The sequence below is a fragment of the Anastrepha obliqua genome, chromosome 2 (assembly GCF_027943255.1).
Source record: "Anastrepha obliqua isolate idAnaObli1 chromosome 2, idAnaObli1_1.0, whole genome shotgun sequence".
NCBI lineage: Eukaryota > Metazoa > Arthropoda > Insecta > Diptera > Tephritidae > Anastrepha > Anastrepha obliqua.
The window spans coordinates 87959712-87975970 of record NC_072893.1 but is presented as its reverse complement, the minus strand read 5'-3'; the positions used below and the strand labels follow the sequence as shown (position 1 = coordinate 87975970).

At 36.6% G+C, this 16259-nt stretch overlaps 1 protein-coding gene across 1 annotated transcript in view; it reads right to left on the bottom strand.

The window, feature by feature from the left end:
- Positions 1–14292, bottom strand: part of LOC129236857 (uncharacterized) — a 32817-nt gene extending 18525 nt beyond the window's left edge. Inside the window, exon 1 of the mRNA XM_054871129.1 lies at positions 14175–14292. The gene's annotated coding sequence lies outside the window, so the exon portion shown is untranslated. The remainder of the gene's footprint in view (positions 1–14174) is intronic.
- Positions 14293–16259: the final 1967 nt, after the last annotated feature.

Sequence of the window (16259 nt, the reverse complement as noted above, 5' to 3'; positions counted from 1 at the left end):
GGGTGTTTCAAGATGAGCCAAATCCAACAAAAGTTGTTCGCGCACGAAGCACTTCCAAGCAAATGGTCGCTTGTTTTTTCGGAAAAACTGGACATGTCGCAACCGTACCACTAGAACAACGCAGAACAGTAAATTCTGAGTGGTACACAACCAATTATTTGCCAGTTGTCTTCCAAGAAATTAGGAAAACCAATCGCCAAAGACGGATCACTCTTCACCAGGACAATGCGAGCTCTCACACATCGGCTCAAACAACTGCATTTTTGAGCACCCAAAACATGGAATTAATGGGTCATCCGCCGTATAGTCCTGACTTGGCACCGAATGACTTCTTTTTATTCCCGTACGTAAAAAACAAACTGAGAGGTCAACATTTTTCGACACCTGAAGAAGCGGTTGCGGCATTCAGAATACATGTTTTGGAGGTACCTCATTCAGAGTGGCAAAAGTGCTTCGACAATTGGTTCAAACGCATGCAAAAGTGTATAGATCTTCATGGAGAATATTTTGAAAAACAATAAAGTGATTTTCGATGATTAAAATTTGTTTTTGTTCTCTAATCCCGACATATAAAGGCACCCCTCGTAATACTAAACCAGCTCAGATTTGCAGCTTTGAGGACAACATTAGGGGCATTACTAGCAAGATGAAGTCATGAGGGTGGTAAGATGGAGAAAAATGGTAAACAATTTTGCCGATCAGATAATCTTTATAAGTCGAATTCGAGGTAAGCATACACATACCGGAAATGATTTATAAATTGAAATGGCATACAATATTATTTATTTTTTATGTTCTCTTAGAAAAAAGTCGTGATTTACTTCTAAAAATGAAACATATTTGTTATGGATGATAGACACTCTCAAATATACAGTGACGGATATACAAATATTAACAAGCAGTCTAACCGCAAGTGAAGTGTCAAACAAATATTAGACTGGCTTATGCTACCTAATAGAGGTATTGCGGCTCGAATAAAATCAATTGCTTTTAGATTGCACGATCGGCAAACTTAGCAGCAGAATCGAATTTGTAGACCTACAAGAAGTAAAATTTTAAATTCTTATAAGGCTACTGAAACCGTAGAGCAAAACATTTGGAAGGGTACGAAAACCCCCTGCTCGTGAAGCTCGTAAAAGAAATGCTTGCAAATGAAGATGAAGCAGAATTAAGCACATCTAGGCTGAGGATCTATTTGAGTGAGGACCTGCCAAAAAATCAGTTGCAGTTGATGGCGAGTACTTTGAGGTGATAAATAATATCACTTTGGAGAAATCAACTTGTATTTTGAATTTTCTGAATATATTCCGGGAAATTTTCGATCAAAGTGGTATATGGAATTAAAGGTGAAAAACCTTAATTCTTTCTTATAATCGATATTATCTAAAAAAATCCCAATGACTTCTTCTGATTGTCTTCAACAACAACTACATATACATATTTTCACTGATATCCATAGCAAAAATTTTTTCGTTTGATAAATAACAAGAAAATGTGATTTTTCAGGTGCTAACATTTTTATGCCCACCACTGTATACAAACGTGCTGGCCGATGATAAGCTATGACTAATAATAGTTTTAATGAGATTAGACTAAAGGAATATATTGATGTTTCAATAAGCTTGAAAAATTATAAGAGTAAGTAAAAATAAAATAGAAGCAATAAAATATATAAAAAATAAAAATTTAAAACAAAACACGTAAATAAGTAAGTTCTTTATTGAAATAATAGTTACGCACTCCATGTTACCAATTTACATATATTATCGCATAAATGGAAACGATTTCTAAACTTATACTACTATATTTAGATCATTTAATGGGAAAAATATTTTTTGTTCAAAACGACTGCTCTGGCTTAAGTTTTTTATATTATTTAATAAAAACAAGGTTATGTTATTTAATAAAAACATGGTCAATTTTAGAAAAATTTAATTTGAACTGGCTCTTAAAGCACGTAGCATCAGCCGAACGGACGGATATTTAGTCGTAGCATATAAAATGTCGGATCTAAAAGAGGTGGGGAGCAATGCATTTACCAAGGATGTGCAAGTTTTATTAAGTCGTTACCGTTATATACGCATTTGCACGTGTTGTAGTGCGCACGGTCGGACAGACATGCCTAAATCGATTCCTACCATCATTCGGCCTGCATACACATGTCTATCTATGCCTATCTCGATTCTTCCATAGTATTACATACATATAACCGTTAAATGAACATAATTATGTGAACTTGTGTACGAGTGTGCGCGGGTATAGAATTTTTTTTCTGGTTGGCAAACACATTTAAATATTTGCGAAAGTTTTCAAATATCGTCGGTTTTAATTAAAATAGGAATCGTGCTTTACCTAGGGGCTAAGAAATCACGATTGCAATTTTTCTTATCACTACGAGGTAATAAAAACTCGCAGAATGAGGAGGTTGGAGAAGGGTGTGGACACGTATGAATTTCAGGCATACAGATACACACACTTTTAAGATATGACCACAGCAACAAATAAATCGGGGAAGAAGCTTCAATATGGCAAAAATTTACTTCCACGTCTTGATGAATGTTTTCAATAAACGAAAAAAAGTTCCCAAGGTCTAAGCATATCATTTTAAAAGAGCTGCCAGTTATTTCCTAGGACTCTTATTCAGGAAAACCAACGATTTGTCAAGCGCAAGTTAGAGAAACGATTGAAAATTATCAGCGCTAAGAACGACTAGCTGATTCGACGACAGTCGCTCCTATGTTACGGAACGAACGCCAGGACTGTCTTTCCAGTAACATAACACATGTGGCGAAAAGTCCCGGGCCTAACAAAGAAGACACGTTTTATTGTAGAACAATTTATCTTTTGCTTCAAAATTGTCCTCAGTCTCAGTGATAACCTCTTCATTTGAGCAAAATTTCTTACCGACGAGCATTGTTTTTTGGTATCAACAGCCAGTAATCCCTAAGAGCCAAATGGCGAATACGGTGGATGTGGGAGCAATTCGATGTTCAATTCATGTAGTTGTGCCCACATCAAGAATCATCAACACGTTCTTGGTTTAGGCCAACAGTGAGCAAACGCAACACCCCCTTTGAACAGAGCTTTCTTATAGTGAAATGCTAATGCAATATAATCCTACACCTTCTTTTGACATCTTTACGATGTCAGCCAACTCACGCATGTTGTGGAATGCTTATGCTGATACAACAATAACAACCAGCTGATTTCACGTTCCCACGACAATTGTTTCTACATTAACGGAACGACCCGTATTTACAATCCCGACCGGGATTGCCTCTAGAGCAACATTCCCTATACATGTACGGGGAAGCTGATTGGACATTATCAGGCATGGCTGAAAAAGTCGAAAAACTCATTCTGAAATATATGCGTAAAGTCACTCAAACATCCTCCATGATCATTGTGGTATGCTTAAGGCCGGCGCCCAGAATTATCACTCTATTTTACGTAGAAGCAATAGCGCATGAAGCTTTCATGAATTTGTGAAGCGAAAGAACACTAATAGTTTATGAACTGAATTTTTAATGGAGACGAAACTTGATTGGTTGATTGCTATGAATCTAAGCAAAAGCAGTAATGGATGCAGTTCTGTAAAATATCTAGCAACGCCCACGAAGGTCAAGACATCGCGATCGGTTGAAGAGATTCAGAAGGCAGCTTATTGGTTGGTTATAAAGAAACCAGTGCCAATATTACGAGAGAATACTACAGAGCATTAAAAGTACACACTTAAAGATTCTATTGAGGAACAAATTAGCAGAAAATAGGTTTGATGTGTTCTTCTTTTACAGGAAATAGCGACCATTCACACGACTTATGTTGCGATGACTACTATGCATAATTGTATGCATTTTCGGATCTAGTGCAGATTTAGACTCTTCGAATTATTTATTTCCAAAAATGAAAATATAGCACTAAGAAAAAAATAATTTTTCTTTCCTAAATTTTATATCACCAAATTTATATGAAAAGTGTGCGAAGAGTATTCGGCTTAAAAAGAATTTGATATTTAATTTATTTCTTTATTTCCCTAACTTTTTGAAATTCTTTCACATTTTCTTCAAACATTTATACTTATATATAATTGGCGCTTCAAATATTTCCTCTTGCACGTAATTAGCTGTTACGGCACCATAAACACCATTCACAATTTCAGCTGTAAAATATACCGAATTTTTTCTTTGTTGAATTCCATTGTTAACACCCTGTAACTCACAACTGAATGGAACAAACAAAAAATAGCAAAGGAATTTGTTTAGTGTGAAATGTCACCTTGACAACGAGCATAAACTTCAAACTGTTTGATCAATACTTTACGAGATATCGACCACTACAGCCATCTACCGAGAAAAAAATGGATTTCTTTTTTTCCGAACCAATATTTTTTCTCCATTGAAATTTGTCATACCATATGAAAGAATGAATTAAATTTTCAGGAGTATAATATAGTATTTCTCAACTTTTTCAAAATTTCTGACATGTGAAGGTTAGAAACTGAAAGTGAGAAACTCACATTTATTACATTTCCTTCCACATTATATTAACAGATTTATGAAATTTCGTATATACATATATCACGCCGCAAACTTTCAAGCTTTAACAGAGCCAATGAGTTCAAATAAATAAATCAATAAACGAGCACATCCCAAGTCTCATATTAATTGGCAGCATATGCCTATAGAAAGGGTAGCTCTCTCTGAAATCTGAAACAATGGTTCACTAAGCATCCCTGAAAACCATCGACTCCAATATCTATGAGATTTGGAAAGGTAGGGCTCCTCTAAGTTAGCTAGATTTCAGGCTCCTGTAGTTAGCCCTCGTTCGAGAAACATGAGGAGTCGAGTATATTACCAATTAGGTAAGTACTATTGCCATTGCAGTATTGACGGATGAGGGCATTGGGATGACGAGAAAGTGATATGTTGTCGTTGTTAATCCTTGCGGAATACTGTATGAATGCCAGTAAATCCGAGTCTTCCTGATAACATATACCTAATTGCCTTATACGGGCCACATACGGCAAACAAATCCAAACAATCGGTTGAAACTCATTTTGCCACACACGTGTGGATTTGTTGGCAATTTTAGTTTCACGCTTATAGTCTGTGAGTAAACATGGAACGCGAAAAAAAATGTTTATAATGCATGGTATTTATTTGTGCATGAAAAGAAGAGGAAAATAAGGCCACCAATTTGGGTGCAGGACTGCTTAATGTTGCCATTTACTTCAAGCTTCAAAATTTCAAAAGAAATCAGAAAGTTGACAAAAAATTTTGTCAATTTTCAATCGGGTTGCCGACTGCCCCACACACGCATCAATCTATTGAAACTTCAACCGATTGTTTGGATTTGTTTTCCGTCTGTGCTCAGCTTTAGGAACGCCAATGAGATTTTTAATTGTTAACGGCTAAAGTAAGCCGATTGAAAGAGGTTTCACGTGTATTCTATACTTGCCAACCACCGCTTTTCTCGGTGTCCAGCCGAGTGATTGATTTGATAAATATGGTATTATAATATCTTTATCAAGCGATAACGATTAGTGACATACTTACTAATTGAGTAGAACAAATGCTATATAAACAATGCACAGGCAATGTAATTTTAATAAGAATTCCTTACACACATATTTACTTTATCATTATGAATATCATAGAAAGTATGTATGTACATATATATATGAAGAGTCAATAAACGTACGTTAAACACAAACTGATAAGTGTAATTAAAGTTTTTGATAAAACGAATAATCGTTTAGTAATCTTCTGGAATGAAGTGAGTTTCATAACTAAAGCATAGGGACTTATTAACAAGATTTGAATATTTATTTGTATCTTAATTAATTTTAATAATTTTTTTATAAAAATAGAATTCATTCTACTGCAAGAGGCATGTAATTGAAAAAATGTAAAAAGAAATTTGCATAAAAATTAAAAAATATAAAAAATAGTTGAAATTATTTCTTAATAAAGCAATAGGGTATATTTTTTTTGGACATTAAAAGGGAAGATTAAAGGCTGTTAAGGTACAAGCTGGTTTTATCCATGTACCATGGCGGTATAATTTAGAGTTAGAATTCCACCACATACATGGTGACACCAAATGAATCACTCTGTCGGAAGATTTATAACTTTTGCAAATTCTATAAATTTAGAAAGATGAATTCGTTTCAAAATGATTTAGTGCCATTAACTTGAGCATGTCACTTCAAGCAAGGTGAAAAGATTTCAGAAGGTGTGGGCAAGATCAGACCGTTAACCGGCTCTCAGCACATGTGAAGGAATTAGCTAATTTGCTTACGTCATGGAGGTCGTGATGTCAGTTTATTTACGACAAAACTGAGACTGTGCTGTAGATATACGACAAAAATCGGCACAACCTTCACTCATGTTGCTTCACTGCCGTCCGAACAACGACTGATTGGACGAGTGTGTGAATACGTGTGAAATTAGCGGGCAAAATTCTGCTGCCGAGTCCCCGATGACTTGGCCGCCGAAGTTGCTCGCACAATTTTTTTTTTCACCATAGCGGATTGGCCAAACCTGGTGACCTATCACACTTGAGCATCCATGACCATACTCGTAAAATAAATTAAGGGGCAGCATAAAGAAAAAAATATGAATTATACATAGGTATGCAGTATGTATATAAATGGTCCAAATAATGTGTAGATATGCGATATTTTGACAATTTTTAACTAATTTTCTTTTATTTACTTTTTTTATAATTTTTCGTTTTTTATCTATCTTCTATATATATAAATGTGAAAATCTGTCCCTATATTCGCTTAAAACTCGCGAACGGGCTCACCTATCCAAACCAAATTTTTAGGCTTTGTTTGGACTATTCAGTAGATGGTTTGTGTTTTAAAATTTTAAGAATCGGATGCCAGGGTCTCGCGAAATAGGCCAAAACGTGAACCCGGGTAACCCTAGGATGTGTTTGTACAATATGGGTAGCAAATGGAAGCTGTTGATGATTCTATAGTATAGAGTATTTTTGATGCCGCTCCGTCGCTAGGGTCTCGAGATATCGCCCAAAATGTGGACCCCGATAACTTAAGGATGTGTTCGTACAATATGGGTAGCAAATGGAAGCTGTTGATGATTTCTATAGTATAGAGTATTTTTCATACCGTTCCGTGACTAGGGTCTCGAGATATAATCCAAAACGTGGACCCGGGTAACCCTAGGATGTGTTTGTACAATATGGGTAGCAAATGGAAGCTGCTGATGATTCTATAGTATAGAGTATTTTTAATGCCCCTCCGTAACTAGGGTCTCGAGATATAGACCAAAACGTGGACCTGGATAACCCTAGGATGTGTTTGAACCGGTACCTTACCTGTATATAGGTGACCACCACAATCAAATTTTAAAAAAGTACAGAAAAGGCTATTGTGACATCTTTAGAAAGTATGTTGAATGAAAAAAATCAACTAATTCAACTGTTTAAACATTTTACGAGTTCTATAAAGAAAACTTAATATGAAAAATTTCTTGCGATATAAAACAAACATTTTATGTATGGTGGTGCGAAGCCCACTGGGTGATGCTAGTAAAAAATATAGTTGATTCAACAACAAATATAATCTAAATAAAAGTTTCAAACTTTGTACAAGGTTTTCAAAAAATCGACAAATGAACATCAGAATTTAGAACTTTTCAATCAAAATTAAAAAACCAAAATGGGTACGCAATTCTGTAGCCCCTTAAGTTTTAGTATAATAAAGTGGAACTTTTGAGTGGCTCAACACTCAAAAAATGATTTTTCATCATTTTTTCAAGGTGGTGTTAGGCATTTCCTCTATATAATGAACGGAAGACATGTTCTTACATGGAAAAACATGCGCAGCACCTCAGCGAAAAAAAATGTCTGGATGGTGCAGCAGACTCCATTTCTTGACATTACACAGTATTGTTTACAAGCGCGCGGAAGAATTTCGCCAAGAGTAAACGCGAAAAAAGAAATTCAGTAATGGATTTCAAACGTAATAGTGTGATTGAATTATATTTGGCTGGAAAATCACAACCAGCGATAGTTCGTGAGCTCGAGCACCTTCAAGTAAATAAGGTTTTTGTTTATCGCACCATTACTCGTTGCAATGATGCCGGTAAAATCGCGAAACATCATGCAGGTGGTCATCAAAAGAATGCAGCCTTACGTGAAGTGGTTGAAAAAGTGAAGAAGCGACTTGAGCGAAATCCCCGACACTCGACGAAGTGCCTATCAAATGGCGAAAGAAATGAAAATATCTAACCGTAGCATCCGCCGCATACTGAAAAATGGTCTCAATGTCAAGCCTTACAAGATCTAAAAGACGCGCGATCTTACACCAAAGCAGCAACAATTCAGACTTGAGAGAGCGGAGGAGTTGCTTCGCTTGGCCGAAAGCGGTCAATTTCCAAACATTGTGTTTTCTGACGAGCAACTTTTCCAAATTGAACAATTCATAAACTGCCAAAACGATAGGGTTTATTTGACTGACTGTTCGTACGTAATTTGAATCATCGATTGGCCACCAGGAGGCAGCACCCGCCACAAGTAATGGTTTGGGCCGCGGTAACCGCGCTCTCCAATCGTTTTCATCGAGCCTGGTGTTAAGGTAAATGCGAAATATTATCGAGAAAGTTTTCTGGAGGTTGCTTAGAAGCCGTGGGCAGACAAACATTTCGGTTGCAGACCATGCACGCATCAACAGGACTAGGCACCATCTCACAAAGCTCGAGTGAACCAAGAATGGTTAAAAAACAACGTCCCTTCATAACGTCCACACAATGGCTCTCAAACTCACCAGACGCGAATCCGATGGATTATTTTCTATGAGCCATTTTGCAGAGAAAGGTCCGAACTAAAAGACACCAGTCTCGAGGCGCTGAAAAAAGCCATTGCGTGTGAATGGGCCAAAATACCTGCAAGTCACATTCGGGCAGTTTCCGATTCGTTTTTGGACCGTCTCAAGGCCATAGGCAAGGTAATAGGTGGTTATATCGAGTAAAAGTAAATTGATTCTTAATTTTGTATTATTTTCACATAGTTTTTACTTTGAATTGAATAAAAGTAGTTTTCCAAACTAAATTTATGGCCTTTTTAATTGGTTACACTTCGAGTGCCGGACCCTGTATGTACGTATGCAATCAATAAAGAAATAATGTTTAAAAGAAATTTATTATGCAAACTGATGGGCAATGCTAAACTCCGTTAGAAGCTGTGTGAACTAAACTTGTTAATTTTTGTTGCACGAATTTACTATCTACATACACAGTGGCTTTGAATTACTACACATACTTACATAAATAAGCTAAACAAAGTTATAGTACACAGCATTGCTTTTAACCATTCTTGCCTGCCCATAGAATCGCTATAAGATTTTTGTGAAAATTTATAGAGCAGCATATACAAATGTATATGTATTAGAAATTGCCTTACGAAATTTCAGCTTTTGCCGTACTTAATATGCGATAGGTACTTAAATACTTAATAGGCAGTAATGACTTAGAGGCAAATGAAAGGAATTTGGTAAATTTGTATTTCATAAAGACAAAATTATTTTATTTACAGGTAAGAATGCAGCCTTTTAGTGCTAGAAAATAATAACAAATACAATAACAATAGCAAAATACGTATCCAAACTAATTCATTTGAAGGCAATAAAACTTATTTAATGGCTTGTAAGGATATCTATTGCGCATCGCTCTGCTATGGCATAGATTTTACCCAGCATTGTTTTTGAGGTTATGCTATGCTGTCTAATCAACACTTCAATAAATTACACACGGGCTCGTTGAGAATAAAATTTCGTGATTGTACAGGTGTACCTATACTTGCCTAACTACTGTTAATGCGCATTCCTAAAATTTATTTTCATACGAGCATACACCACGTAGCAAATTTATAAGCGCAGGCCTATTTTTTATAAAAACTATATTTTACAACATACTACAACATTTCATCAAAACAAAATTTTTTTTAATTTTATGTGCATTGATATGCAATTTTATAGCCCAATGAATTGTATAAACATCAAAGTGAAAGATTCAAATAAGCGCAAAATACTGTACTCGCGTGATGTCACGCTTTGCCGAATTTTTTTATATGTAAAACTCACCGAGAAAAAATTGGTAAAAATTAAGGCGGCCGCCGTAGCCGAATGGGCTGGTGCGTGACTATTATTCGGTAGTCTCTTGGCGATAAAATGATAAATAAAGTTTTTTTTTGCCCCGCGACTGTCGGTTCTTCGTTATCGGAACTACCGGATTTATATCCGGCCAAGTATTGTCATTGCAGTAGTATTCCCCATATATTTTTCTAAATCTGTAATGAAGAAGTGAGCGAAATGCTTCATATTTTTCGAAACGAAGCGGATCTACATAACCGGCCAAGGACTGCAACCTCAGCAGCATTCTTCAACCTTTTATGAAGAATGTTTATGATGCTAGAATAACAGCATTTGGAAATCGACAAGGATGATAGTTGTATTCTCTCCATCATGGGAAATCGATTCCCAGTTTTACTCCCAAATGGTGCTTCGTTAAATGGTCCAACAGCCCTTAAATATGGTCTGGCATACTTTTAGTTTCAGCAGTGTGATAGTATCACTGACAAACGGACTGGGAAACCATCGATGCAGTGAAAGAAGTGTTTAAAATTACTTCTAAATTTGGAACTGGCTTTGCCTCCAAAAGATCTCCACGCTTCCCACAACAGTAGCATCTACATTAGCGGAACGATCCGCATTTGTATCCTTACACTCCAGCAGCATTCGCTAAAATTTATTAGACGTTCCACCCAACAGTAGGTTCCATGTTACCCAGATTGGCCTATATTCCGCCAAGAACTATTACTTCAGCCTTACTACAGCAGCATTTTCCGAAAAAGTGTGGGGAATGCTTTTACTTTTACAATAACGAAAATTGTGGGAATATTGCATGCTATTAAAATACAATTTTTATGTCGGCGAACGAGGAGATACATTTTTTGTGTCTTATAAAATTAACAAAACAATGATTCAATTCTAAGAGGTTAGGTAAGTAAGCAGCTTTCTCGCTCCCTTTTGACAAATCGGCTCCTTTATTTGAATACATGTTGCTTCTTTATAAATACTTATAAGTACATGTTTTATAAAAAAAAAAACGTTTCAATTGTAGTAAAAATTAAACTTTTGGTGCAAATTGCACGGTCGGCAACACTGTTTCCAATTTGACTAATTGCCTTGTAATTATTCGTTCAAAATCAATTTTCTGCTTGTAAACGTTCTAGTAAGTTTTGTAACTAAAACTAATTATTTGGAAATGAAAGACTTTTTTCACTATTTACATCGTTCATATCTTACAGGGTCCGGCACTCAAAGTGTAACCAACTTCAGATCGCTCATGCAGTTGATGCAGGGGCATCAGCTGTCTGTTAGTTGACTAAATGACAGTCCAGAAGCGCGCGGAAGCATTGTGCCGAGAGTAAACGCGAAAAAAGAAAATCAGTAATGGATTTCGAACGTAATAGAGTGATTGAATTATATTTGGCTGGAAAATCACAACCAGCGATTGTTCGTGAGCTCGAGCACCTTCAAGTAAAAAAAAGCTTTTTGTTTATCGCACCATTACTCATTACAATGGTACTGGTAGCATCGCGAAACGTCATGCAGATGGTCATCAAAAGAGTGCAGCGTTACGTGGAATGGTTGAAAAAGTGAAGTAGCGACTTGAGCGAAATCCCCGACACCCGACGAAGTGCCTATCAAATGGCGAAAGAACTGAAAATATCTAACCGTAGCATCCGCCGCATACTGAAAAATGGTCTAAAAGCCAAGCCTTACAAGATCCAAAAGGCGCGTGATCTCACAGTAAAGCAGCAACAATTTAGACTTGAGAGAGCGGAGAAGTTGCGCTTGGCCGAAAGCGATTAATATCCGAACATCTGACGAGCAATTCGTAAATTACCAAAACGATAGAGTTTATTTGACTGACTGTTCGTACGTAATTTGAATTATCGTTGGCCATCAGGAGGCAGCACCCGCCACAGGTAATGGTTTGGGCCGCTGTAACCGCAGATAGGCGCTCTCCAATCATTTTCATCGAGCCTGGTGTTAAGGTAAATGCGAAATATTATCGGGAAAGTTTTCTGGAGGTTGCTTAGAAGCCGTGGACAGAAAAAACATTTCTGTGGCAGACCACGCACGCTATAACAGGACTAGGCACCATCTCACAAAGCTCGAGTGATCCAAGAATGAATAAAAACAACGTTCCGAGTTTCATAACATCCACACAATGGCTCTCAAACTCACCAGACGCGAATCCGATGGATTATTTTCAATGAGCCATTTTGGAGAGAAAGGACCGAACTAAAAGACACCAGTCTCGAAGCGCTGAAAAAAGCCATTGCGGGTGAGTGGGCCAAAATACCTGCAAGTCACATTCGGCAGTTACCGAATCGTTTCTAGACCGTCCCAAGGCCATAGTCAAGGCAAAGGGTGGTCATATCGAGCAAAAGTAATTGATTATTAATTTTGTATTATTTTTACACATTTTTTACTTTGATAGAATAAAAGTCATTTTCCAAACTAAATTTATGGTATTTTTAATTGGTTACACTTCGAGTGCCGGACCCAGTATATATGTAAGTGATAGTGGTCATTTGGGGCCGGTTTTCGGCTGCCCTTGTCACTACTAGCCTAACCTTATATAATTGAATCATGGAACAAAACTATATTTACAAAACATCAACAAGAAACAATTAGAGAAGAGAATAAATTGTATTATTGGCTAAAATTACTAATATTAATTGCTTTCCGATGCTAATTCAATAATCCTAGTTTGCATATATGTACATATGTATGTCCAATACTAATGCTAGCTTACAGAAGCCATCGCTAACAGGTCGCAATTCATCGATTTTTGAACTTTGGTTGTTCAGAGACAACGTCAGAATCGGCAGTCAGCAAAATCGCAGCGCCGACATAGGCCCTTAGGGCATATCAACTCTTTGTTTGTTTGTGGAGTCCCAAGCGCATAGTTTGCAATCATTAGCGTACAAAATACTTAAAAAAAAGAACAGTAAACAATGCGCTCAATCATGATTTCAGCGCCTGCGGTCTGCGAATAGGAATAAAGAACATTTATTTGAAGCTTGCGACTGGGAATGAGGGAACACGCGATTGGGGCAGTGAACCTTAATAGAATCACAACCGCGCGCGAAGTTTGCCAACCACAAATTTTTTTATTATAAATTCAATACTTTCTTGCCTTTCTTCTGCAGCATCGACGAATATGCTAATGAATCAAATAATGGAGGAAGAAGACGATGACGACGACCCAATCAACACAACGGGGTAACTGACATACATAGCTAATGTATATAGAATGAAGTGAGAAGTATGGAGTCACATACTCGTACATACATATGCATATTCACTGGTAAAAATAAGAAACAAAACAGGTAAAGAGGCAACTGACGTGTCACATTTGGTTTGTAGGGAATGAAGAGCAACAGCGATAGCAGATACAGCAGCACATTTGAACGTCGCGACGCATAAAGGAGTGCCCACCAGCAGTACACCAGGCCCGTACACATTTTGTTTTTGTTTTGAAATATGTAGTCCATGGCTAAAATGCAGAATAGTATATTGCGCTGAATGTGGCTAAAAACCACTAAATTAAATCCGCCACAATAGCCTTACAAAGCGCCGACCACAACAGAAAGGGTTGCCTAACAACGTAAACTTACTTGGCGCTCCCCAAATTTTCACATTCTTTCTGCTCTACTTTGCATTTTGGAAATCGGAGGCCACAACAAAGGTTAACATACTTGTAAGCGGATTGCATCTGCCAGCGCTTACTGTTGCACTGTACCTCTGCTTGGTGCTGCACCTCTGCTTGGAGCTGCACTGGTTGCCACAGCTGACAAATGCTTCCGCATGTTTCATTTCCGTTGTTTCGGGCACGAATCACAATTGAGGTTGCTTTCCCTGCTTTTGGACGCCACCGTGCATTGCCACATGATTGTGTGCATCTGTTTATTCACTGTGTATGACTAGCTTTGTGTCTTCTTTTTATTTAACCCATGAGCCGCTCTTTCGTTTGCTCTTCTTTCTTCACAATAATGGTTTTTCAATATATCGAAATGCATTTCGAGCGCTTTAATTTCAATAGTTCTGCGTTTTTTCAATTATTTCAGCTTACCTTATACAATTTGCATATCGCATACTTCAATCGAAATTTTTTCCAGCTGTCAGCCACTACGCCTCCAAAAACATTTGGCATTCGATGCAATCGCTACTGTTGCGCCGGTGCCCAAAACACGCAACCTTCTGCACGCCTACTCCTGCTAAAATTACCTATCATATGCGGTTACCCTCTTCCACCTGCAGAGGGGATTGTTTTGGTTTCAATTTCCAATTGGCCGACACAACAATTCAGCACGATACCACAAACACTACACTCACAAATGTGCACTTGACAATAAAAAACACAAATTAGCACTTAAATTTTTTGTTTGCTAAATATTTTCTATGCACTTAAGATTCGTTGCACAAAACACGTCGTTCACTTCCTTTTACATCGCCTCATGCAATGCCTATTGCACTTCTCTTACGTGCTTTTCATCTTAATTAAATTTCTATCCGCGATTTTCTTCTTCAACGAAGTGCTACGATCTTTTGCCACACGCTGCGATTTGGTGGAAATTCTATTTACGACTGTACAACGGGATTCAGCGACCGAAAAATTAACAACCAATGAACCACACATTTGACAGAAGACTGTCCATTGCGGAACATTTCAAACATTTGTTTTTCCAATTCCAATTGGTAGATTTCGCAAATTCCTATCAGAAAACTAATGGCGTTGCCAGTGTAAAAATGTTTACATGCACATTAGGAAATTAAGCAGTTGCTAATGTTTCAAATCAGTTGCATGGAAACCGTATTGGATATAAGTCAAAATTCTTTTAACTAAATTAAAGTTACGCTTTATAAGATCTAGACCTTTTACATTTTATTAACGAAATTCTCCGTAGAACTGTTTGAATTATTTGATTGTCACAGGGTGCTGAAATTTTTTTTTGTTGTATTGCTGAAGTACAGAGTGTCTTCATTTATTTTCAGCCCGCTAGGTGGATTTCATGTACACCAACGGTCAAACAAGCATAATTGCGGTAATAATACGTTCACATATGCAATAAATCCACCCAATTAATCTACCCGTTCACATATGGCAGATTACCTGCAAAATCCACAATCAGCTGTCAATACTGCTTTGAGAGGTTTTTCTTCATAGAAATTATTTTGATGGAATACTTCAGTGTTTTTGGTTTCTTTAATTATTATTAATGATATGAAGAAAATACAGGGAGAAGGAATAGCTAATTTAATTGCGCAATTAGCTGCTAATAATAAACAGTTGAAAGAAGTCCGTATGCGACTTTTACTGAGGTTGCAAAAAATTATGGCAGCCATGCGCATGGAATATTCTATATTACATTTTATGATAAGTAAAAGGAGAACAAAACGTTTAAGGGGGGACCCTCATTTAGACGGTCGAAAAATGCATCATTTTTGGGAATTTTTTTCTCAGGTAAAATAACTTCAAACGTTTTGTAATTCATAAAGTACTTTAATAAATGTCTTGACTGTCTACAAAAATTTTCGGAGAAGAAAAAAAACATTTTAAGTATGGAAATATACACCTCGTCCATGGCACCTCATTCTATCTGTGTACATTCTAGCGCTCTGAATTTTTTTCTGAAATAAAAAAACCAAATCTTTTTTAAAACTTTAGGATAATACCTTCGATGTGACATTTTGATTTAAAAAAAAAAATGTCGAAATTGATATTTTTTACCCAGTTTTATGTTAAAAGTGATTTTTCATGCATAAAAATTGACTTTAAAATTACAAAAAATTATGAAAATCTTTTTTTTTTAAAAAACACTTAATGTCACATTGAAAACAATTTAATTATCTTTAAAATGAGCTATTGTAAAGCCTGATTGGTTCAATACAGCGTTCTCAATTGTGTACACAAAATCGAAAAATGATGTTTCGAGAAAAACGCGTTTAAAGTTTTGGATACAGGCGATCAGGCCACCCGTCGCGTCCTGTTAAAAATTTTTTCACTCCTTCAAAAATACAGATATCGACTTGAAATTTTGAAAGTATATTCTTAAATAGTTTTAGAATAGATTAAAATTATTTCCAAAAAATCGATTTTTTTTATCCGATAAATGAGGGTCCCCCCTTAAGGGCACACGCTTTTTTCTGTATAATG